General features: G+C 38.9%; 1 long non-coding RNA gene across 1 annotated transcript in view; it reads right to left on the bottom strand.

Moving 5' to 3' along the window:
• The window catches only part of LOC138838551 (uncharacterized), a 42,911-nt gene extending 35,664 nt beyond the window's left edge, over positions 1–7,247 (bottom strand). The window contains exon 1 of the long non-coding RNA XR_011375657.1: positions 6,943–7,247. This is a non-coding gene — a long non-coding RNA (uncharacterized lncRNA). The remainder of the gene's footprint in view (positions 1–6,942) is intronic.
• Between the last annotated feature and the right edge of the window lie 17,660 nt (positions 7,248–24,907).

The raw sequence follows: 24,907 nt of genomic DNA on the forward strand, positions 1-24,907 counted from the left end.
TAAACTAAGGTAGTAAGAAAGCCAAGTGACATCAACTGTATAGACTTCTCTTTTCAAATGAGAAATATTAGATGTTTATTGTAAAGCTAATATTTTACAATTTTTTTCTTTATTATTGTGAGCATACCGTACAGAGGAGTTACAATTACATGGGCAAGATAACGAGTACATTTCTTATCAATCATTGTTGCCTCCTCTTTGTTTCCCCTTCCCATCCCTTCCCATATTCCCCCCTCCCCATACCCGATCCTCCCGCCCACCAACGTTGTAAAGTTCGTTTTTCAACATAACGACTTGTACATCTCATTGTTGAAATGGGTCCACCTGTATCCCTAGTTAAATGATTTGTTTTTAGAGCATATGTCCAGAAAAGAATCCAAAACATAACTCAGCAAAAGTAGGTGCACTGAATCATTTTGGAATTTTTTTGTTTGGGAAGATTATTGAACTTGTCATTCCTTTTGGGGAAACTTAAAGTTATATTTCACCTTTTTTGTTGGTTGTGGGGCTTGAACTCGGATCCTGGGTGCTAAGCTAGAGCACCACCTCCGGGTTTCTGGTGGTTAATTGAAGGTTAGGGTCTCGTGGACTTTCCTGACCAGGCTGGCTTTGAACCACAATCTTCTGGTCTCAACCTCCTGAGTAGCTAGGATTACAGGAGTAAACCAACTCCTGCTCATATTTGCATTTATGTGTACTGAATGACACTGTGTAGACAAAGAATGGAAATTTTAACCAAATGATATTGCAGCATTTCAGAAAAATTGAAGTAGCAATAAATATGTCCTCTTTTCCATTTTGTTACGTTAATGACTGATGATTTTTGGGACCCTTTCATTAGCATCCTCTGCCATCTGTATAGGTGTATTTAGTATCAGGAAATGTTCATAGAGAAATATAGAAAGAATAAGATTTTTAGAAAGCAAAGGAGATAAGGTATGAAAGAATAGCATAGAAGGAGATACATTTATCACACAGAGATTAAGAGCTAGCCTAAGAGATTTAGAATGCTAAAGGCAATGAGGAACAGCCTAGCTGACAACTAGTTCTACAATAACCAAAAATGGTTCTCAAGAACAGTTTCTGGTATACCTTAATTACTATCATTTATTCCTTCTATCTGGAGTTATATATTCCTTATTTTCTTTCACAACTATTAATTAGCCTCTGCATTTTTGGTGCCATAATTGACCAAAAAGATTTCAAAATCACACATAGCCTACCATTCTCTTTGTGATTAGCAGTGACGACACAAATCCAGGAATGGTTGAATTTCCAGAATTAAACGTTACCTGACATCTAAGCACATCCCTGGCATTAATTGCTGTGACTTAATGAACAAGACTTTTTTCAACACAGTATCCTAATATAAGTAAAGTACATGAATTAGGAACTGTTGTCAGGTGTCAGTATGGAAGGAGCAATTATATATTCCAAGTGTGGTTTATTTATTTTGCATTTACTAACTGAATGTTTTTGTTTTGTTTTGATTTGATTTGTTTTTGTTCTTTTTGCCAGTCGAGGGGCATAAACTCAGGGGTAGGGAATATTCCTGAGCTTTTTTTTTTCTTGCTCAATGCTAGCTCTCTATCATTTGAGGCACAACACCACTTCCAGTGGTTTTGTGTGTGTGTGTGTGTAACTAAGGAATTGAACCCAGGGTTTCATGGATGCTAGGAAATCACCGTACCATGAAGCCACATTAACAGAGCCCTAAATAACTTTCTTAAGATTGCATTACATTTTCATTCTGTAACTACGTATCATAATTTTGGCCAGGTGCTAGAAAATGATGTAGAAAGCAATACAATACAATAAGTCTAGTAAGGCTGGATGGACAATGAATAACTGTTACGGTCTAGCCAGATAACAGAAGGGCATATCTCATGGAGCTGTTTCAACAAGCTGAGGCGAGAGCTCCTGACCCACAGCCAACCTCCAGAATGAGAGGACCAACCTTGGGTTCCAGCCACATGGGGATGCTGGGCCCCCTCCTCCAGCACCCATGTGACCAGTTCTTGTGAAAGAGAGAGAGAGAAAAGTCAGAATTACAATTAAGTCTGGTGCCAGTGGCTCAGAATTCTAATCCTAACTACACAGGAACCTGAGATATGAGGATCATGGTTCATAACCAGCCCAGGCAGGAACGTCTGTGAGAATCTTATCTCCAAAGAACCACCAGAAAATCAAAAGTAGTGTTGTGGGTTCAAGTGGTAGAACACTAGCCTTTTGCTGAGGCTTTTGGGAACATCGCCCATGCCTAGAGTTCTAGCTCCACGACTGACAAGAAGTGGACTTCCTACCACAAGAAGCAGACTGAATAGCACCCATTGTCCTACGGAGCATGGTAGCAAAGTCAGGCAGAGCTTCCTTTGAAGTTGAAGTCATAAGTAGGTCACCTGGCTTCTCTCTGCCTTGGAATCTCCAGCTGCAAAACTCAACACAGTGAATGATCCGCTTCCTCATGGGGATAGGGTAATGATGAGAGAGAGCCATGTTTGTTTCATAATCCCACATCTGTTGCACAATTAATAACAGGCCCCGCCTGAGCCCTTTCCTGCTATCTTCCTGTCATTTCCTCACAGAATTGCCGAGAACCTTATCTGAAGACTACTCCCTCTGTTCCTAGCCATGCTCCAGAGATCCCTCTGTATAAATCCCTTGTTTCCTCACAATTGTCCTGTGAGGAGAATGAGGTCTGATTGTTACGAACCTACCCAGAGCTTCACCTGTGGTCAAGAATCGTCTCCTGTGATTTTTCTGCCTTCTCAAACTGACTTAAGAAACCATTCAAGCCACAGGAAAATCAAACACAAGTAGACTAGAGTCTCCAACAAGAGACAGGTTAAGAACACAAGGAAGATACAGGATCTTCCCATCCCCCACAAAAAAATCAAAGAACTCTTTTTTTGTACCTTTTATAATTTTTTTCTAAAAGTTGTTTTTTAATTTTTAATTTTTTACTTTAATTTTTTTCTTCCTCTCATAATTTTTATTTTAGGGGTATATGTGTGGGTACTTATTTATCTCTTTTCAGAAACATTGAAGTAATACCTTGCATTCTCTCAGGCCACAAGGGTAAAAAATTAAAACTCAACAGGAAAAGCCACCAGAGAAAATCCTGTAACACACTGGAACAACACACTGCTGAATCACGAGTGGGTCATGGAAAAGATTAGAAAAGAAATTCAAATGCTGATAAACACACAAATTACCAGCTCCTTTGGGACACAGCACAGGCAGTACTCACAGGAAAGTTTACAGCTCTGAGTTCATACATCAACAAATTGGAGAAATCTGAAACCAACCATTTAATGAGACATCTGAGTCTCCTTGAAAAAGAGCAGCAAGATGATCCCCAATCCAGTAGATGGTAAGAAATAATTAAAATTAAATCATAATTAAATGAATTAGAATCCAAAAAAAATCATAGAAAGAATCAACAAAACAAAGATTTGTTACTTCCAAAATATTAACAAAATTGAAAGACTCTTAGCAAATCTTATAAGAAAAAGAAAAGAACACACCCAAATAAATAAACTCAGAGATGAGAATGGAAACATCACCACAGAAACAACCAAGATTCAGAACATTATAAGGGAATACTTCGCAAAACTTTATGCTAATAAGTTTGAGAACTTGGCAAAAATGGACCTTTTCCTAGCAAATATTGACATGCCAAAACTAAACCAAGCTGAGTTATACCATCTTAACAGGCCCATATCAAGCACTGAAATAGAAACATCAATAACACACCTCCCATCTAAGAAAAGCCCAGGACCAGATGGTTTTACAGCATAATTCTATAAGCCCTTAAAAACACAGCTCACACCAATACTCCTCCAAATCTTCAATGAAATTGAAAGAGAAAGTTCACTACTGAACTCATTCTATGAAGCCATAATAACCCTCATGCCCAAACCAGGCAGGGACACATCACAGAAAAATAACTATAGACCCATTTATTTGATGAACATTGATGCAAAACTTCTCAACAAAATGTTGGCCAATCAAATTCAACAATTCATCCAAAAAATTCTAGACCATGATCAAACAGGATTCATTTCAGGGATGCAAAGCTGGGTCAATATACGCAAATCAATTAATATAATTCATCACATCAACAGGAGCAAAGATAAGAAACACCTGGTTATCTCAATAGATGCAGAAAAAGCATTTGACAAGATCCAACGCCCCTTTATGATGATGGTTCTGGAAAAATTAGGAATCCATGGAACTTTGCTCAATACAATAAAGACTATATATGACAAACCTACAGCCAGCATTATACTTAATGGTGAAAAAGTAAAGCCATTTCCTCTTAACTCAGGAACGAGACAAGAAGGTCCACTCTCTCCTCTTCTCTTCAATTTAGTATTAGAATGCCTAGCTACAGGAATAAGACAAGATGCAAACGTAAAGGGGATCCAAATAGGGAAAGAAGAAGTAAAACTCTACGTCTTTGCAGATGTCATGATCTTGTATTTAAGGAATCCAATAGACTCCACTCCCAAATTACTCAAGCTGATTCAAAACTTTGTCAAAGTAGTAGGGTATAAAATTAACCCCTCAAAATCAATGGATTTTCTATATACCAACAATGAGAAAAGTGTGGCTGAAATTAGGAAAGCATCTCCATTCGTAATAGCCCCACAAAAAATAAAATACCTAGGAAATAACTTAACCAAAGAAGTGAAGGAACTCTATGATGAAAATTTTAAAAACCTGAAAAAGGAAATCAAAAGAGATCTTAGAAAGTGCCAAAAACTCCCATGCTCATGGATTGGAAAGACCAACATCGTGAAAATTGCAATCCTTCACAAGGCTCTCTACAAATTCAGTGTGATACCTATCAATATTCCAACCTCATTTTTCAAGGAAATAGAAGAGGCAAACCAATAATTCATAGAGGACAATAAAAGACCCCGAATAGCAAAACGATCCTCAACAGAAAAAAACTGTGCTGGAGGAATATCATACCAAAATTTCAAACTCTACTACAAAGCAATTGTAATCAAAACAGCTTAGTACTGGCATAAGAATAGACTTCAGGACCAATGGAATAGAATTGAAAACCCAGAAATGAACCTACAGACATATAGCCAACTACTCTTCGATAAGGGAGCTAAAATAATAGAATGGAAGAAAGACAGCCTCTTCAGTAAATGGTGCTGGCAAAATTGCTTAACTACTTGTAGAAAACTAAAGCTAGATCCTTATATATCACCCTGCACCAGAATCAACTCCAAATGGATCAAAGACCTCGGAGTCAAAGCAGACACTCTGAAAACATTACAGGATGGAATAGGAGAAACCCTTGGTCTCCTTGGCACAGGTTGAATTTTTTTTAATAGAGACCCAGAAACACAAGAAATCAAAGAAAGGTTGGACAAATGGGATTCCACGAAGTTGCAGAGCTTCTGCATGGCAAAGGACATAGCTAGCAAGATCAATAGAAAGCCCACGGATTGGGAGAAAATCTTCACTAGCCATACTAGAGACAAGGGTCTCATATCTAAAATATACTTGGAAAACAAAAAATTAAATCCCCCAACAACAAATCCTCAAAGAAACTGCCCAATAAATAAGGCTAAAGCCTTAAAGAGAAACTTCACTGAAGAAGAAAGAAGGATGGCCAATAGACAAATGAAGAAATGCTCAAACTCTCTAGCCATAAAAGAAATGCAAATCAAATCAACATTGAGATACCACCTCACCCCAGTTAGAATGGCTATACTGAAGAAGTCTGATAACAGATTCTGGAGGGGATGTGGACAGAAGGGAACTTTACTTCATTGTTGGTGGGAGTGTAAATTTGTTCAACCACTTTTGAAAGCTTTATGGAGGTTCCTCAAAGCACTCAACATAGAGTTCCCCTTTGATCCAACAATCGCACTTTTGGGCACTTACCCAAATGTTTACAAAGAAGACCACACTAAAGCTACCAGCACAACTATGTTTATTGCAGCCTTTTTTATCATAGCTAAGATATGGAAGCAACCCAGATGCCCTTCGGTAGATGAATGGATCAAAAAAATGGGTTATATATACACAATTGAATTCTATGCCTGCATCAGAATGAATGACATTGCTCTATTTGTTAGGAAATGGAAAGACTTGGAAAAAATTATATTAAGTGAAGTAAGCCAGAACCAACGAAACATAGGTCCCATGTTTTCCCTTATCTGCAATAACTAGTATATATCTGAGTCAAGCATAAAAGTTCAGATAAATTCATGTTAGTGAAAAGAACCCTAAGATATCTATTCAATTTTTTTCTTTCATACGATTGTTTCTAGTACATTCATAAGATTATTTATTTGTTGCTTTTTATATCTCTCCCCCACGGTATAATCCCTTCTTTGACTGTATTTGATGTTGTTATAATTTATGGAGGGGAAGGGAAAAAACAAATCGTTGAAATAGGGATTAAATTTGGACCCATTATAACAATGAGACGTAGAAGTGGTATGTCGAAAATGAACTTGACAACTCTGGTAGGGGGATGGGGAGGGTCGAGTGTGGGGGGAGGATGGGATGGCAAGGGGAAACAAAAGAGGAGGCTATAATGCTTGATAAGATATGTACTCATATCTTGCCCATGTAATTTTAACCCCTCTGGACAGTATTTTCACAATTAAAAAAAAAGAATAGGCTGCTGTGGACTAAATTTTTGAGATAATCCATCTAAATCGATGACTGTGCATGTTGCTACATGTCTACCACCCCAACTACAGATGACCAGGCCCAGTGGAGCATACCTGTCACAGATAGGAGGACATCAATCCAGCCCAGCCAGAGCATATAGAGGCTCTGTTTCAGAAATGCCCAAAACAGAAAGGTGGCTCCTCAGAGCCAGGGAGAGGAAACAAGTAGCGGGTCTTGGTGCCCTCAGAGGGGTGTCTGACCCAGGGTAGGGGTGGTTTTGGGGCAGCCACTCACATGTGCTCCTGGGAGAAGTTGCTTGAGGCTGCTCCAGGTGGGGCAAGCGGGAATGGCAGCGGCATTGCAGACACATGGCCTCAGAGAACCAAGGCCATTGACCAATTTGGGGCTTTACACAGCCTGGCAGTGTGCCATTGCCTGGTTTGAATTTCTGAACCTTGGGAAGGCGGGAGGGGGCTGGGGACTAGGCAGGCATCTCAATTTCCTTCTATATTCCAGTCGCCTAATGCCTCTTCTCACCACTCAGCCATCTATACCTTCCTCAACTGCTGGTAGTGGTGTAAACTAACAGAGGGAATCCTGGTGCTACCAGGCAGCATTCAATGTGGGCATGGCCACCATTCTTGTATCTCATTGGTCAGAAAGAACAATGAAAGAATGGGGGTGTGGCCAGAATCCTGTGATGCAAACAGCATGGGCAGAGTCAAGAAGATAGCAGCTCCCCCAGCCCTTTTCCCAGGGAACAATGTCCAATTCAGTTGGAGACAAGAGGGTGACCTGCTTTAGCCGCATGGCTGCACAGATCATTGTGTATGGCTGTTTGTTCCCAGTCCCAGACCATGAACTGAGGATATGGGCACAGTCTGTGAGCTGCTTTTGCTCAAGGCTGGCCTTCCACACTGGAGCCACAGGGATTCTGGCTTTGTTGGCACTGAAGTTGGACTTTCCTGCCTAGGGTGACTTCGACCATGATCCTCTCATCACAGCCTTGTAAGTATCAAGGAAGACTGCTGAGGGCCACTGGTGCCAGCCTAATCATTTGTCTTACTGGTGTTCTTGGACAGACTGATGAGTTCCCTATCCTCGGGTTTAAGTGGTGGGAGCTATAGCCCACAGTTGGAATCCTGGTCCAGCCACCTCAAAATGGAAAGAGATCCTAAGAAACTTATTCCTCTCCATATGATTACCAATAGAATATGATGTATGTCATGATTGAAAGAGCAGTTCTTGAATGATTCTAGGATAAAATTATAAAGAATTATTTAATAGGAAACTGATCGATGTTAGTTAATGCTTTATGAAGCATTTAAACAATCACATTCATAAAATGGAGGAATCATGAAATACCTAAGAATTACTATACTATTACATAATATAAAGGTGGCATTTTTCTGTCAGGACTGTCGGGATTGGAACCTATGATCTTGGTAACTCTGTTGCACTGTGTGGGAAGGGGAAGCTGGCCTCCTTGAAGTCAAGAAATTCAAGTCGGTTCTTTAGGCCTGAAATAGATCCCCACCACTAGAAAACATCCTATTCATGTACAATTTACATATATGATTCATATTTACATACATATGTTGACTCCATATTGCATTCAGTGCAGTTATTTTGTTTGTTTTATTCATGTATTGACGATTTATTTTGACTATTATGGCACATAAAACATTGATTACATAAGATATAGGTCTGCATATGTGTTCCACTTCATACCTGACATTCAGGACTTCTTACTCCACAATTCCTTTTTGGGGAGTGCTGGCAACTGAACTCATGGCCTACAAGCCTACAAGGCCCAATTCATGAATGGGTGAGTGTCAGCACGCCATCCTGGGGCAAATTGAGCTGAAAGGCTATTCTTAGGGCCTGAGATCAAGCCCCAGGTGTTAGCAAAATAAGTACAGATTGACCTGCAGATGGAAGTATGCTAATAAATATGTATTTATATAGAGTGTTAAAGATGTCTATATATTATTCAGTTATATAGACTACATTCCTACCAATTCCTGGGTATTAATCATGCGTCCATGTAATTAATATTATTGTTTTCATCCTTATACTATTAATGAAATCAATCAGTGTCCTGAAATTATTGCATTCCTGTAAGTAATAATATTCTTTTTATGCTTCAAAATATTAAATAAAAATCAATTAGCCTCTTGAAATTATGCTGCCTAAATTTATAGTAGCATCATTCATGATCAACTCATTGAACATTGACATTGATAAAATTCCATTGTTCTTCCTATGGTTGGGAACAATTTTCTTAGTATCTCCTGCCATTGGTTGGTGTTAGGAGGGGGATTTGAAATCAGGGCCTATGTTGCCACGTGGGCAGCTTTCAGCAATGCAAGGTGAAGTACCCTTTGCAACAGTGTCATTCAGACCCATGAGGGTCACCGTGCAAAGGAAGAAAACATAAAAATGCCACAGTTTTTCTGTGCATTGCTTTCCCTGCAAGACCTGAGGGTCTAGGATCCCAGAAGCAGTTGTAGGTCTAGTGGCTGTGCCCCAGCATAGGGTGATCCAATTTGAGGCAGAGTTGCCACAATCTGACTTCAAGCACATACTGAGAAAAGTAAAAAAAAAAATTAGCTCCCTGGCTTGCAATTCGTGATGTTTAATCTTCCAGGCTTTAAATTTGAATTCAGGATCTGGGTAAATCTGCAGCAATGTTGATGAAGGAGAAGATCACTGTACATGAAGATAAGAAAGTCAGACCTGGGAAGATGGCGGAGAAGCTGGAGTCTAAACAAGCTCTCCCATAGAAAGAAGTTTTAGAGTTCCAGTGAACAGTCCTAAGCCAGAGAATCACACCAAGTGTGCCATCACAGGACAGAGAGTCAGGCCAGAGCAGGAAAATCCAGGCAAGGAGACAGATCTCAGCTCTTGCCAGCAGCCGCCGCAGTGGCGGCAGCGGTGGCAGCTGCAACCACAGGCGCCATACCCGAGCAACAGAGAGTCCGGGACGAAGGAGCCAGACGCAGCGGGTGAACGGATTCTACTCAAAACCAGCAAGAACCGACAAGGAGCAGACATATTCATCCTGCAGTTCACAGACCAGAGACGATCCAGGAACCAAGACTCGGCATGAGTAGAAGCCTGATGTCCTCACTCCTTCTCAGGGAAAAGAGGAAGGAATGCCACCCCTCCCATCCCGTACTGGAGACCTCCATCTTGGATACTGACAAAGAGCTCCAACTCAAGCCTTGGAATAAAATGAATCATTTAGCAGGTCACAAGAACTTAACGGAGGCGTGACCTGCCAGACTCAGCTCCACCCAGGGAAAAGTCACTCAGCTTGGGTGCCAGCCCTAGTAATGGCATTCTTCACTGGGTAATCAGAGTCAGAGGCTGCCCCTCCCTTTAGCAGCCTCGACAATCAATTGAAATCCAGTAAACAGAAACCCTGAGAATGGCTCCAGGCTGGGCTCTGTGAATCTTTCACAAACTAGCCACCAGGAAAATCTACTGTTTGTTGAAAGGCCTCAACTCTACCCAGAACCTAGCCTCATCATTGCATCTCCCTCTTTTGTGATACTCAAAGCAGATCTGACTCCCATTGAACTAGCCTGGGAGGAGGATCACAAAATCCTGGGTAAACCAGAGCATTTTTCTGCCTGTTCGAATAAACTGACTTAAGTAACCAACCAAGCCAAAGGACCAAAAGCAGACAAAAGACTCCAACAAGAGGCTGGTTATGGACACAAGGGAGATACAGGATTTTTCCCACCCCTCCCCCAAAAATCAAAGAACTTTTTTTTTTTACTTTCTTTTTTTTTTGGTACCTTATCTTAAAAAAATTTCATTTCTAAAACTTTTTTTAATCATTAATTTTTGCCTTGATTGAAAAAAAAATGTTTTCCACAATATTTTTTTCCCTCTTACAATTTTTATTTTAGGGAGACGTGTGTGCATTTTTTCTTCTTTTTTGATTTCTTTCTCTTTTTTTTTTCTTTTTTAATTATCTTTTTGGTTTTTGTTTAGCTCTACTGAACTTCTGATCTTTTTTTCTTCATTTCTTATCCTTTTCACCTTTTCCTCTCTTTTGTTCTTCTTTATATGACTTAATTCTTGTCCTGCACATCCTCAGATAAACCTGTAGATGACTATTAGACAATATCTTCCATTGTGTACACACTTAATCCACAAATTTATTACTCAATTCAATGCCTCTGAGACTTAAATTCCTTAATAGCAGTAACACTTCATTATACCTACATAATATTTTAAGCATTTTATTTTTAAGTTTTCACATCTCCTTTATATCCCTCCCCTTCTCTCATTATATTCACATTCTTCTCTAAATAGATTCTTGTCGAATTCTGGCATAATATTATTAATTTTTATTTTTCTATTTTTTCTGGTCTCTTTTCTTTTCCATTTCCCTTTCTTCATTTTTTCTCTCTCTTTCTACTTTCATCCTACCCAACCTATTTCCTGCTTTGAGATTAGGATTTAGTTAACACTCCCTGTGACTTCCCACATCAATCTATTCCTATTTTTTACACATATTGCTCCCTAACCCTAATAATTTCTGGTTTTCCAAATTCTTCTTTGCGGTTCGTAGCCCATTAACATATAGTTGTTTGATATTGAATAGATGTATCTGTTGAACTAGATTGTATCTGTAGACTATTGACTGTGCAAATTCAGACTTTGGTGGATGCTTGCCTTAGGATATTGTTCTAGCACAAAACTGGTGCTATTTTCATCTCAAATGGGCAGAGTAAGCTGGAAAAACGCAAGAAAAATGGCAAGTCCGGGTATCTCAATTCTCAATCTTGATAATCATGGGACAGAACAGATAATGAATAATCCAGAGGAGAGTTCCCAAATAGCTCTACAAACACTGTTGGCAAACATGATAAATGAAAAGATTGAAAACTTACAAAGGACTCTGTATGAGCATGATAAGGAGAGAGAGGAGGCAATCGAAAAGTTTATACAGGAATATCATAAGTGTGAGGAAGCTACTCAAAAACATACAGGATTTGCGTGAGCAGCTTGAGAATACTCAAACACAAAGGGAGGAATGGCGTGAGCAGGCTGAGAACACTCAAAGAAAACTACAGGAATACCATGAACGGGAGGAAGCTAATCAAAGAGTAATACAGGAATTGAGAGAGCAGGAAAAGAATAAAAAAAGATCACTAAAGGCATTCATGGAATCCATTATCAAAGAGCTGAAGGAAGACAGGGAGACCACAAAGGGAATGCTGAACGGAAACCAACAGAAAGAATTGGAGTCCAAGGAAACCATAACCAAACGACTAAGTGATTTGAGAATAAGCACTGAACACCAAATTAAGGAAGTAAAGAAGTTCATGCAAGATCTAAAACAAAGCTTTAACAAAGAATTTGAAGCAATGAAACCTGACCAATTAGAAGGAAAAGAGATAAAAAACAAAGTAGAAAGTCTTGACAGAAGGTTAGACCATGCAGAAGACCGAATCTCAGGGATTGAAGACAGCCTAGATATTACAGAGAAAGAACATACAACCATCCAAGACAAGTCCCAGAAATATGATAGATCTATCCAACACTTGAAGAAACCATCAGAAGACCTAATCTAAGGATAATGGTTGTAGAGGAGCACCTAGAAACAGAAGTTAATGGTCTAGGAAATTTGTTTAACAGGATCCTAGCAGAGAACTTCCCAAACATGCAAAAAGATAGGCCTATTCAGATACAAGAAGCTTTTAGAACCCCAAATAGACCAGACCAGAATAGGACATTCCACGGTCACATTATAATCCACACAAGATCAACTCAGACCAAGGAAAGGATCCTTAAAGCTGACAAGGAGAAAAGATTAATCCCCAATAAAGGGAAATCAATTAGAATCACCTCAGATTTCTCAGCAGAGACAATCAAAGCAAGAAGAGCCTGGAATGATGTATGCCATGCCCTAAAACCAAACAATTATCAACCAAGAATACTGTACCCAGCTAAACTCTCCTTCATAACTGAAGGCCAAATAAAAACCTTCGATAGCAAAGAAAAATTGAAACAATACATCTCCACAAAATCAGCCCTACAAAAGATTCTTAAAGATGTCCTACACAAAGAAAGCCAACAAGACCACAATAAAGGCCAAGAACCTGCACCCAAACGGAGAATCCAAGAACCATAGGAAGAACACAGTTTTCGCAACCCCCAAGAAGGTGGATAACATGGCAGTAACTCCCAAATACCTCTCAGTCCTATCTATTAACGTTAACGGACATAACTTTCCAATTAAGGAACATAGACTGTCTAGTTGGTTTAAAAAAGAAGTTCCTTCAATCTGCTGCTATCAGGAATCACATCTTGCCCATAAAAACAAACACATTTTCAATGTTAAAGGGTGGAGCAAAATCTACCAAGCAAACAGCCCCCATAAACAGGAGGGAGTTGCAATCCTAATATCACATAAAATAGACTTCAAATTAAAATTCGTGAGAAGAGATAAGGATGGTCGCTACATACTAATTAATGGATCTCTCCTTCAGGACGATATTACAATTCTAAATATCTATTCACCAAACAATGGAGAACTCAAATTTATCCAAGAAACACTACTTTCTCTCAATGTCCACATAGATCCAAAGACATTAATTGTTGGGGATTTTGACACACCACTCTCCCCACTAGATACATGAACTTGGCAAAAACTCAATAGAGAAACCGCAGATCTAAACAGCTGCATAGATCAACTAGATTTAACAGACATCTACCGAACATTTCACCCAGCAGCATCAGAATACACGTTTTTCCCAGCACCACATGGAACATTTTCTAAAAATTGACCACATTTTAGGCCACAAAGGAAACTTGTCTAAATTCAGAAACATTGAAGTTATACCTTACATTCTCTCTGAACACAAGGGAATAAAATTAGAACTCAACACCAAAAGCCACCAAAGAAAGTCCGGTAACATATGGAGGATGAACAACACACTGCTGAATCACGAGTGGGTCATGGAAGATATTAGAAAGGAAATTCAAATGCTCATACTATTCAACAAAAATGAACACACAAATTACCAGCTCTTCTGGGACATAGTAAAGGCAGTATTCAGAGACAAGTTTATACCTCTGAGCTCCTACATCAACAAATTGGAGATATCTGAAACCAACAATTTAATGACACATCTAAACCTCCTTGAAAAAGAGCAGTAAGATAAACTTCAATCCAGTAGATGGAAAGAAATAATTAAAATTAAATCAGAATTAAATGAATTAGAATCCAAAAAACCTATACAAAGAATCAACAAAAAAAAGAGTTGGTTCTTCGAAAAAATTAACAAAATTGACAGACCCCTAGCAAATCTTACCAGAAAAAGAAGAGAACACATCCAAATAACTAAACTCAGAGATGAGAATGGAAACATCACCATGGAAACAACCAAGATTCAGAACATTATAAGGGATACTTCTCAAAACTTTATGCTAATAAGTTTGAGAACTTGACAGAAATGGACCTTTTCCTAGCAAATATTGACATGCCAAAACTAAACCAAGATAAGTTAAACCATCTTAACAGGCCCATATCAAGCATTGAAATAGAAAAAGCAATAAGAGGCCTCCCAGCTAAGAAAACGCCAAGACCAGATGGTTTTACACCGGAATTTTACAAGGCCATCAAAGCAGAGCTCACAGCAATACTCCTCCAACTCTTCAATGAAATTGAAAGAGAAAGTTCACTACCGAACACATTCTATGAAGACATCATAACCCTCATCCCAAAACGAGGCAGGGACTCGTGAAAGAAAGAGAACTATAGACCTATTTCTTTGATGAACACTGATGCAAAAATTCTCAACAAAATTTTGGCCAATCGACTTCAACAATTGATCCAAAAAATCATACACCACAATCAAACAGGATTCATTTCTGGGATGCAAAGCTGGTCCAATATATGCGAATCAATTAATATTATTCATCACATCAACGGGAGCAAGAATAAGAACCACATGGTTATTTCAATAGACGCAGAAAAAGCACTCGACAAGATCCAACACACCTTTATGATGAAGGTTTGGGAAAAATTAGGAATCCATGGAACATTTCTCAAAACAATAAAGGCTGTATATGACAAACCTACAGCCAGCATTATACTTAATGGGGAAAAAGTAAAGCCATATCTTCTAATCTCAGGAACAAAACAAGGATGTCCACTCTCTCCACTTCTCTTCAATCTAGAATTAGAATGCCGTGCTACAGCAATAAGACAAGATGCAAACTAAAAGGGGATCCAAATAGGGAAAGAAGAAATAAAGCTCTCTCTCTTTGCGGATGAAATGATCTTGTATTTAAAAATCCCATGGATTCCATTGCCAAAATACTCAAGATGATTCAAAACTTTGTCAAAGTAGTAGGGTATAAAATTAACCCTCAAAAATCAATGATTTTCTGTATGCCAACAATGAGAAAAGTGTGGCTGAAATTAGGAAAGTAACTCCATTTGTAATAGCCCCTCAAAAAATAAAATACCTAGGAATTAACTTAACCAAAGAAGTGAGGAATCTCTATGATGAAAACTTTAAAATCTTGAAAAAGGAAATCAAAACAGAACTTAGAAAATGGCAAAACCTCCCATGCACCTGGATTGGAAAGATTAACATTGTGAAAATGGCAATACTTCCCAAGGCTATCTACAAATTCAACGTGAAACCTATCAAAATTCCACCCTCATTCTTCAAGGAAATAGAAGAGGCAATCCAAAAAATCATATGGAACAATAAAAGACCCCGGATAGCAAAAAGGCTCCTCAACGGAAAGAACACTGCTGGAGGAATATCAATACCGAATTTCAAACTCTACTATAAAGCCATAGTAATCAAAACAGCTTGGTACTGGCACAAGAACAGACCTCAGGACCAATGGAATAGAATTGAAATCTCCGAAATGAACCTACAGACCTATAGCCAACTAATCTTCGATAAGGTAGCGAAAATAATAGAATGGAAGAAAGACAGCCTTTTCAGTAAATGGTGCTGGCAAAATTGCTTAACTATTTGTAGAATACTAAAACTAGATCCTTATATATCACCCAGCACCAGAATTAACTCCAAAAGGATCAAAGAACTTGGAGTCAAAGCAGACACTCTGAAAACTTTACAGGATGGAATAGGAGAAACCATAGGCCTCGTTTGCTGAGGATGAAATTTTCTTAATAGAGACCCAGAAACACAGCCAATCAAAGAAAGGTTGGACACATGGGATTGAATGAAGTTGCAGAGCTTCTGCATGGCAAAGGACATAGCTAGCAAGATCAAGAGAAAGCCCACAGATTGGGAAAATATCTTCACCTGCCATACAATGGACAAGGGTCTCATATCTAAAATATACTTGGAGCTCAAACAATTAAATCCCCCAACAGCAAATCCTCAAAGAAACAACTGCCCAATAAATAAGTGGGCTAAAGTCTTGAAGAGAAACTTCTGTGAAGAAGAAAGAAGGATATCCAACAGACACATGAAGAATTGCTCAGCCTCGCTAGCCATAAAAGAAATACAAATCAAAACAACATTGAGGTACCACCTCACCCTAGCTAGAATGTCTATAATCAAGAACTCTAACAACAGATGCTGGAGGTGATGTGGACAGAAGGGAACCTTACTTCATTGTTGGTGGGTGTGTAAACTTGTTCAACCACTTTGGAAAGCAGTATGGAGTTTCCTGAAAAAACTTCACATAGAGCTCCCCTATGACCCAGCAATCCCACTTTGGGGCATTTACCCAAATGTTTTCAAACAAGACCACACTAAAGCTACCAGCACAAATATGTTTATTGCAGCATTATTTCCATAGCTAAGATCTGGAACCAACCCTGATGCCCCTCATTATATGAATGGATCAAGAAAATGTGGTATATATACACAATGGAATTCTATGCCTCCATCAGAAAGAATGACATTTCCCCATTTGTTAGGAAATGGAAAGGCTTGGAAAAAATTATATTGAATGAAGTAAGCTAAGCCTAAAGAAACAAAGGTCCATGGTTTCCCTTATTTTCAATATTTCCCTTATTTATATTTTTGGGGGGCGGTCCGGTTGTGGGGCCTGAACTCTGGGCCTGGGCGCTGTCCCTCAGCTCTTCAGCTCAAGGCTAACGCTCTACCACTTGAGCCACAGTGCCATTTCCAGCTTTTTCCTTTTTGCTTATGTGGTGCTGAGGAATCGAACTCAGGGCCTCAAGCATTCAAGGCAAGAGCTCTACCACTGAGCCAACTTCCCAGCCCAGGCAAGCAGAAATGGTCAGATAATGTGATGTTAGGAAAATGAACCCTTAGATAAGTATTTAAATTTTTTTTTCCTTTCATGCATTTGTTTCTAACTCATTCATAAGATTATTTCCTGGTAGCTTTGTATGTCCCTCCACCACAGTACAACCCCTGCTTTCACTATTTTTGATGTCGGTATAATTTGTGGAGGAGATGGGGAAAAACAAGTCGGTTAAGTATTTAGGTGGGCCTGATGCAACTATTAGAATTACAAGTTGTCATGTCATAAACGAACTTTACAAATTTTGTGCGGGGGCTGGGGGGGGAGGCCGGGTTGGGTGGGGTGTGGGGAGAGGCTGGGATGTGAAGGGTAAACGAAGGAGGAGGCTGCAATGCTTGATACAAAATGTACTCATTATCTTGCCCATGTATCTTACCCCTCTGTACAATATGTTCACAAAAAATAAAAATTAAAATTAATTTTTAAAAATGTCATATGTGAAATTTAATGAGGTCAACAAGAGATTATGAGGACAAAAAGGCCTTAGAATTACAATTGCAGCATATCACAAAATTTATGATGACTGGATAGGTTTGTGATGTCACGGGGTGTTATGTGATATTGTGATATGTGGTTATTGTGATATTACAGTGGCAACCTGATGTAAAAAGGGATTGTAATGTAACAATGGTTATGAGTTCACTATTTCTTTATGATATCAACTTATAGGCCGTATTTTAAATAGAATGAAATCACAGAAAAGGCATTCATAATGTGTCTATGATGTCACAAGGACAATGTGAAGATCTAAATCTATCATATCATTTTAGTTTTGTGATTTCCCAATGAGCAGATGTTGTCAAAATGACAAAGTGATGTCACAATTGTGATGAACTCACAAACTGTTTTTGATGTTAAAATGTCTTGTCTGATTCTCAATTGTCAATATTTCAGTGGGGATTTGAGTACACAAAGGGAATGTGATTTCACAAAGCTATGTATTTTATCAAAGGATATAAGAGGTCATAATAGATTTGAGATGACACAATGTGATCCTGGTGTCAAACCAGCAATGTGATGTCACAATGTGTTTGTGATGTCTCACTGGTGATGAGATCATAATGGATTAGTTATGCCACGACTTTTAATATCACAATTATTTGTCCAATTTCAATTGCTACTAGAGCACCATGAGGACACGGTAAAAACCAGCAGTTCCCTTATAATCCACGGGAACAGACATTCATCATGGCCTCTTGGTTTCGACCACCAGAGAGGGTGGCTGAATGCCACTGGAGGGGGCAGGGCATGCTGCTAAAGGAGATAGGATGTCAAGCGCCACATGGTGAGCTACCAAGAAGTCATTGGGCATGAACATTTGGGAAGTAATGATTGAAAACTGTTATGCAGAAAACATCGCAGTGGTGGAAGGGCCCAGCCTATATATAGGCTGCAGTTTCAGAGCAACAGAAAGGGAGAGAAAAAGAGGAAAGGCCTGGAAGGAAAGAAGTGATGAGCATGTAGGAAGGTAAAGACCTGGGAGGAGAGGAAATTGAGGGAGAGCAGGAGGTGAAGGATGGCAGCTGGCCACCTGGATATGGCAGGGCAGGACTGTCAATCGTAGAGCAGCCTGAAGAGAAGAAGGGAATGGAGAAAAAGAGGAAAGGCCTGGAAGGAAAGAAGTGATGAGCATGTAGGAAGGTAAAGACCTGGGAGGAGAGGAAATTGAGGGAGAGCAGGAGGTGAAGGATGGCAGCTGGCCACCTGGATATGGCAGGGCAGGACTGTCAATCGTAGAGCAGCCTGAAGAGAAGAAGGGAATGGTGGAAGGAAAAAATGAAAAGACCTGAAATGTAGGACAAGTCTGGAGAGAAGGAGGATGAAGAGCATGGCAAAAGCCTTGTCCTTTGAAGTGTGGAGTTTTGGAGATCATTATTTTGGGGGATGGTTGTTTGCAGAATAGTTAACAAATGGCTGGGCTTCTGTTTGGAGTTCTGAGGGTTCATGGTTGTGGCTGAATTTAGCTCTGGGCATCCAGCCCAAGTCAAGGTAGTCGCTTGTTACAAAATTTATGAGGACAAGGCAGGTTTGTGATGTTACATTGCATTAATGATATCACAATGTCCATATGAGGTCGCAAAGGGATTGTATTGTCACAATGGTGATGTGGTCGCAATGGGTTTCTGAAATCAAACTATATGACACATTTGAGATAGAATGAAATCACAGAATAGGCAAGCACATTGTCTCTATGACCTCACAATGAAAATGTGATGTCATAATGCTATGATGTCATTGTCATTTTGGGATGTCACAATGGGCTGATGTTATCCTAAAAACAATGTGATCTCACTCTGGAGATGATGTCACAAATCATTTGTAATGGTAAAACGGCCTGTCTGATATCAGTTGTCCTTTGCTCACAATGAGGATATAATTACCCAAAGGGACTGTGATGTCACAAACACTATGTGCTTTTTCAAAGGTGCTAAGAGATCACAACAGGTTTGGTATATCACAAGGTGATTGGGATATCACTGTGGAACTATGATGTCACAAAGGGTTTGTGATGTCACAGTGGGGATAAGGTCACACTTCGATAGTGATGTCACTATGAATTTGTTATATCACCATAATGGTGATATTACTAGATCACAATGAAGATAGTTGTTCACATAAGGAGCTAGAAGTCAGAAAGGCCATGAATTTTGTAAAATATTATGAGTACATAGGAGATTGGTGGAAAAGCGATGCGACAGAGATATCCCATTGGCAATATAAAGTTACCATTACATGAGATAGTATTATTTTGAAGTCACAAATAGTTGGTAATGCCATATAGGTGATGAGGTCATATAGATTTGTGATTTCACAATGGGATAGTGATGTTACAATCTCATGCTAGGTCTCTAATTGACAATGAATATATAAGTTCACAAGGGATAATGTATCCGAAGGCATATGTTGGCACAAGTATAATGAGTCTCAACAGGTTTGTGATGTCACAATGTGACTCAATGTTCATGACATCTGGCAATGTGTTGTCACAGTAGTTGTGATGTCACACTGGATTTCTGATATCACATGTCATACCTGATGTATTATGAATTAAACAATTATTAGCTCAGGGAGGCCAGAGATCACACTGGCAGCATGTCAAAACATTTATGAGGATAGGACAGTTTTGTGATGTCACAGTGGGTTAGTGATATCATAATGGCAATGTGGTGTCATCAAGGTATTGTGATGTCATAATGGTTAGGTTGTCACAATCTATTTCTGATATCAACCCACCTGCCACATTTGAAATAGAATTAAATCACAGAATAGGCATTCCAATGTATCTGTGACATCACAATGGGTATGTGATGTCATAATGCTATGAAGTCATTGTTGTTTTATGATGTCACAATGGTCTGATGGTGTCATAATAACAATGTAATGTTACACTGGTGATGATGTCACAAAAGTTTTGCGATGTTAAAATGGCATGTCTGATCTCAGCTCAAAATGAGGATATGGGTACACAAAGGGCCTGTGATGAAACAAAAGCCATGCTTTCAAAGCTTCTGAGGTCATAATAGGATTGGGATGTCACAATATGATCATGGTGGCACAATGGCAATGTGATATCACAATGAGTTTGTGATGTCACCGCTGTGATGAGGTCACAATGCATTAGTGATATCTCATCAAGTTTTAATATAAAATGATATATACAACTTCAATTTCTTCTAATTCATTATTAGGATACTGTAATAACCAGTGTTGCCAGAATTATCTGTAGGAGCATATAATCATTGTAAATTCTTGGCCTGGCCCACAGGAGAATGTGGGGAATGCCGCCAAAGGTGGAGGTGTCAGGCCTCACATGGTGAGCTGTCAAGAAGTGATTGAGCATTGGGCAGATTAGGAAGAGACGATTAAAAATTGTTAGGCAGGAGAGCCGTTAGAGGAGGGGTACAACCTATATATAGGTTGCATTTTCAGAGCATTGGAAGTGGGGATAAAAATGGGAGCTACCTGGATGGTAGAAAGTGATGAGACAACAGGAAGGAAAAAACCTGAGAAGAGAGGAAGATGAAAGAGAGCAGAAGTTTGGCAAGTGGTCACTGGGTCAGAGTAGAGCAGGCCTGTGGAGACGGGAGACACCTGAAGAGAATAAGGAAATGGTGGAAGGGAAAAAGGGAATGACCAGGAAGGAAGGACAGGTCTGTAGTGAAGGAGGGAGGAATGAAAAAGTAAAAAAGCCTTGCCCATTGAGGTTGGAGATTCGGAGATCATAATTTTTTGGCCGGTGGTTTGCAGACCAATTAAGAAAGGATTGGGCTGCCCATTGGAGGTCTCAGGTTTGGTGTTCAAGGCTGCTTTTGGACCTGGCAATCCAGGCCAGCATAAGGTAATCTCAGTCCTCTTGCTATTGTAAATTGTTTTATTATATTAAATGTGACTACATGGTTTGTCTCCTTGTCTTAGAGGTTATAAGTACATGAGTTCACAGAAAGAGCTTGAAGTCTCAAAGGCCACGAATTTTCTAAGATGTGATGTGGCCATATAGGTTTGTAAAAACACAATGGGACAGTGATATCACAACGGCAATACCACAATATCATGTCAAAATAATGCTTTGATACTAGAATTATTTCTTGATGCCATTCTCGTGATGAGGTCACAATAAATTTGTGATGTCACAATGGGTTCATGATGTCAGATGGCAGATTTCAATGGTCATTAATTGGAAATGAATATATAAGTTCAAGAAGGGACTGTAATGCCTCCAAAGGCATGTGTTGTCACAAATATGATGCCATTCTCACAGGTTTGTAATGTCACAATGTGACACAATGGTCATGATGTCTGCCAGTATGATGTCACAGGGGATTTCTGATATCACATGTCATATCAGAAATATGAGATTGAAAACAGATTATGAGCTCACAAAGGGTCTAACATATGACAATGTCACAAAACTTATAAGGACAGGACTGGTTTGTGATGGCACAGCAGGTTAATGATGTCACAATGGCAATGTGATGTCACAAAGGATTGTGATATCACAATGGTTATATGGTCAAATGGCTTTCTGAAATAGAATGAATTCACAGAATAAGCCTTCACACTGTTATGTCTATGACATAACTATGTCACTGTGATTTATCATGCTATGATGCCATTGTCATTTGGTGATGTCACAATGAGCTGATGGTGTCATAATGACAATTTGATGTCACTGCTGATTTATGATGTTACAACGGTTATGAGGTCACATTATGTTTCTGATATCAACACACATGTCAAATTTTAAATAGAATGACAAAGCCTGGCAGGGGTGGCTCATGCCTGCAATCCCAGCTACTCAGGAGGCTGAGATCTGAGGATTGCAGTTTAAAGTCACCTCAGGCTAGAAAGTCCATGTGCCTCTTATCTCCAATAAAAACCACTAGAAAACCAGAAGTGGTGCTGTGGCTCGAGTGATAGAGTGCTCGCCTAGAGCTGTAGAGTAGGGACAGCACCCATGCCCAGAGTTCAAGTCCCATGATCAACTACCACAACAAAAAAGAATAAAAACAGGCATTCACAATCTGTTTATAAAATCACAATGACAATGTGATCTCATAATACTATCTTGTTATATTTTTCTGATGTCAAAAGTAGTTGATGCTGTTATAATTAGAATGTTATGTCACACTGGTGCTGTCACAAATTGTTCATGATGTTAAAATGGCATGTCTGATATCAATTGTCAGTTCATAATGAGGGTATAGTTACACAAAGGGACTTTGATGTCACAAAGGCCATGTGTTTTTCAAAGGTGCTAAGAGGTCCTAATAAGTTTGGGATTTTACAATGTGATAGTGATGTCAAATATCTATAAAAGCTCACAATGGGTTTGTGATGTCACACTGGTGATGAAATCAAAGTTTTGTGAAGTCACATCTCATAATCACATGCCCAATTTCAGTTGCTACTATTTCACAATGAGGATAAGAGTTCACAGAAGAAGACAAATATAAAAGGCCCTGAATTTTCTAAAATGCTATGAAGACATACTAGGTTATTGAAAACACAATGGAACAGTGATATCACTATGGCAATGTGATGTTGCAATATGATGACTTAAAAATGTTTTGATACCACAATTGGTGATGCCACACTAGTAAAGAGTTTATAAGAGGTGATGTCACAATGGGTTGGTGACATCAAAATGACACATGTGATCTCAATTTTCAACTCACAATGAGTATATGTGCTCACAAAGGGACTGTGATGTCTCCAAAGGCATGCGTTGTCTCAAAAGTGATGAAATCCTAATGTGCGTGTTATCAGAATGTGACAAATGCTCATATTATCTATCAGTGTGATGTCACCATGATCTAAATGTCACACTGGTTTCGGGTATCACATTTCATAACTGGATTGGGTATGAGAGGATTGGAATTTCACAGTGGATTAGTGATATTACTATGGAAACGTAGGGTCACAAAGGTATTGTGCTACCACAATCGCTAATAGATCACAATGTACTCTAATAGGTTTGTGCTGTCACAATTGGTTGGAAATGTCACAATGGCATGTCGATTCTCAAATATCATTAATTCACAATGAGGATATGAGTTCACAAAGGGACTGTGTAGTCACCAAAGTCATGTGTTGAGACAAATGTAATGAAATCCTAACAGATTTGTGAGTTCACAATGTGACACCATGGTCTGGATGTCTATCAATGGGATGTCACAATATTCATAATTTCAGAGTCAATTTCTGATATCATATGTCATACCTGAACTATTATGAGTTTGAAAACAATATAAGCTTACTAAAGGCCTAAAATATCCTAAGGGCAGCATATCACACAAGTTATGACTAAAAACTCATGGTCTTTGGATCTTAAGATTCTTTCTTTGAAATTGATCCTCATTGTGAACTAGTAGAAATTGAAATTGGACATGTCTTTGTAATAATACAAACTCATAGTGACATCACAAACTCATTGTGATCTCATCACCACTGTGACATCACAAACTCATTGTGACATCACATTATTGTTGTGCCTTCACAATCACACTGTGACATCACAAAGCAATTGTTAAGTCTTATCACATTTAAAAAAACACATGACCTCTGTGGCCTCACAGACCCTTTGTGTACCCATATTCTCATAGTGAAAATTTTGATCACACATAGCATTGTATCAACACAAATATTTTGTGCAATAATTACAGCTGTGAAATCACATTGTCATCATGACACCATATTCTCATTGTGATAACACCAAACCCCAATGACACTATACCATTTTTTTCTTTTTTTTCTTCTGTAAATTTTTTAAATATATTGTACAGAGGGATTAGAGTTACATGACTAAGGTAATGAGTACATATCTTATCAAACATTGCTGCCTTGTCATCACATTGTCACTTTGATGTCATAGACCCATTGTGAATGCCATTTTTTCATTTCAATCTATTTCAAATGTGCCATATGGGTTGATATCAGGAAAACATTGTGAACTCACTTCCTTTGTGACATCAAAATCTCTTTGTCATACCACATTACCTTTGTTATATCACTAACCCACTGTGACATCAGATACTTCTCCTGTCCTCACAACATTTGTGACATGTCATTGTGATATTTTAGGCCCTTTGTGATTTGAAAATCTGTTTGACTTCATATTTCAGATATGACATGAGATATCTAAAATCCAGTGTAACATCATGATATTACACCACTGGACATCATAACAATTGTGTCACTTTGTGACATCTCAGAACTGTTAGTGCTTCACCTTTTTGACTACATATACTTTGGGGCATCAGAATCCCTTCCCAAACCCATACACTCATGGTGTATGACAACTGAGGTCCCACATGCCATTGTGACATCACCAACTCCTTGGGACATCTCAAATCTATTGTGACCTCCTCATCAGTATGGTGTCACCAATTGTGGCATCAAAACATTATTATAACATGATGTTGAGATATCACATTGTCATTGTGAAATCAGTGTCCCATTGGGTTTTCAC

Source organism: Dipodomys merriami, unplaced genomic scaffold, assembly GCF_024711535.1.
Source record: "Dipodomys merriami isolate MVZ:Mamm:240054 unplaced genomic scaffold, mDipMer1.0.p SCAF_282, whole genome shotgun sequence".
NCBI classification, from domain to species: domain Eukaryota; kingdom Metazoa; phylum Chordata; class Mammalia; order Rodentia; family Heteromyidae; genus Dipodomys; species Dipodomys merriami.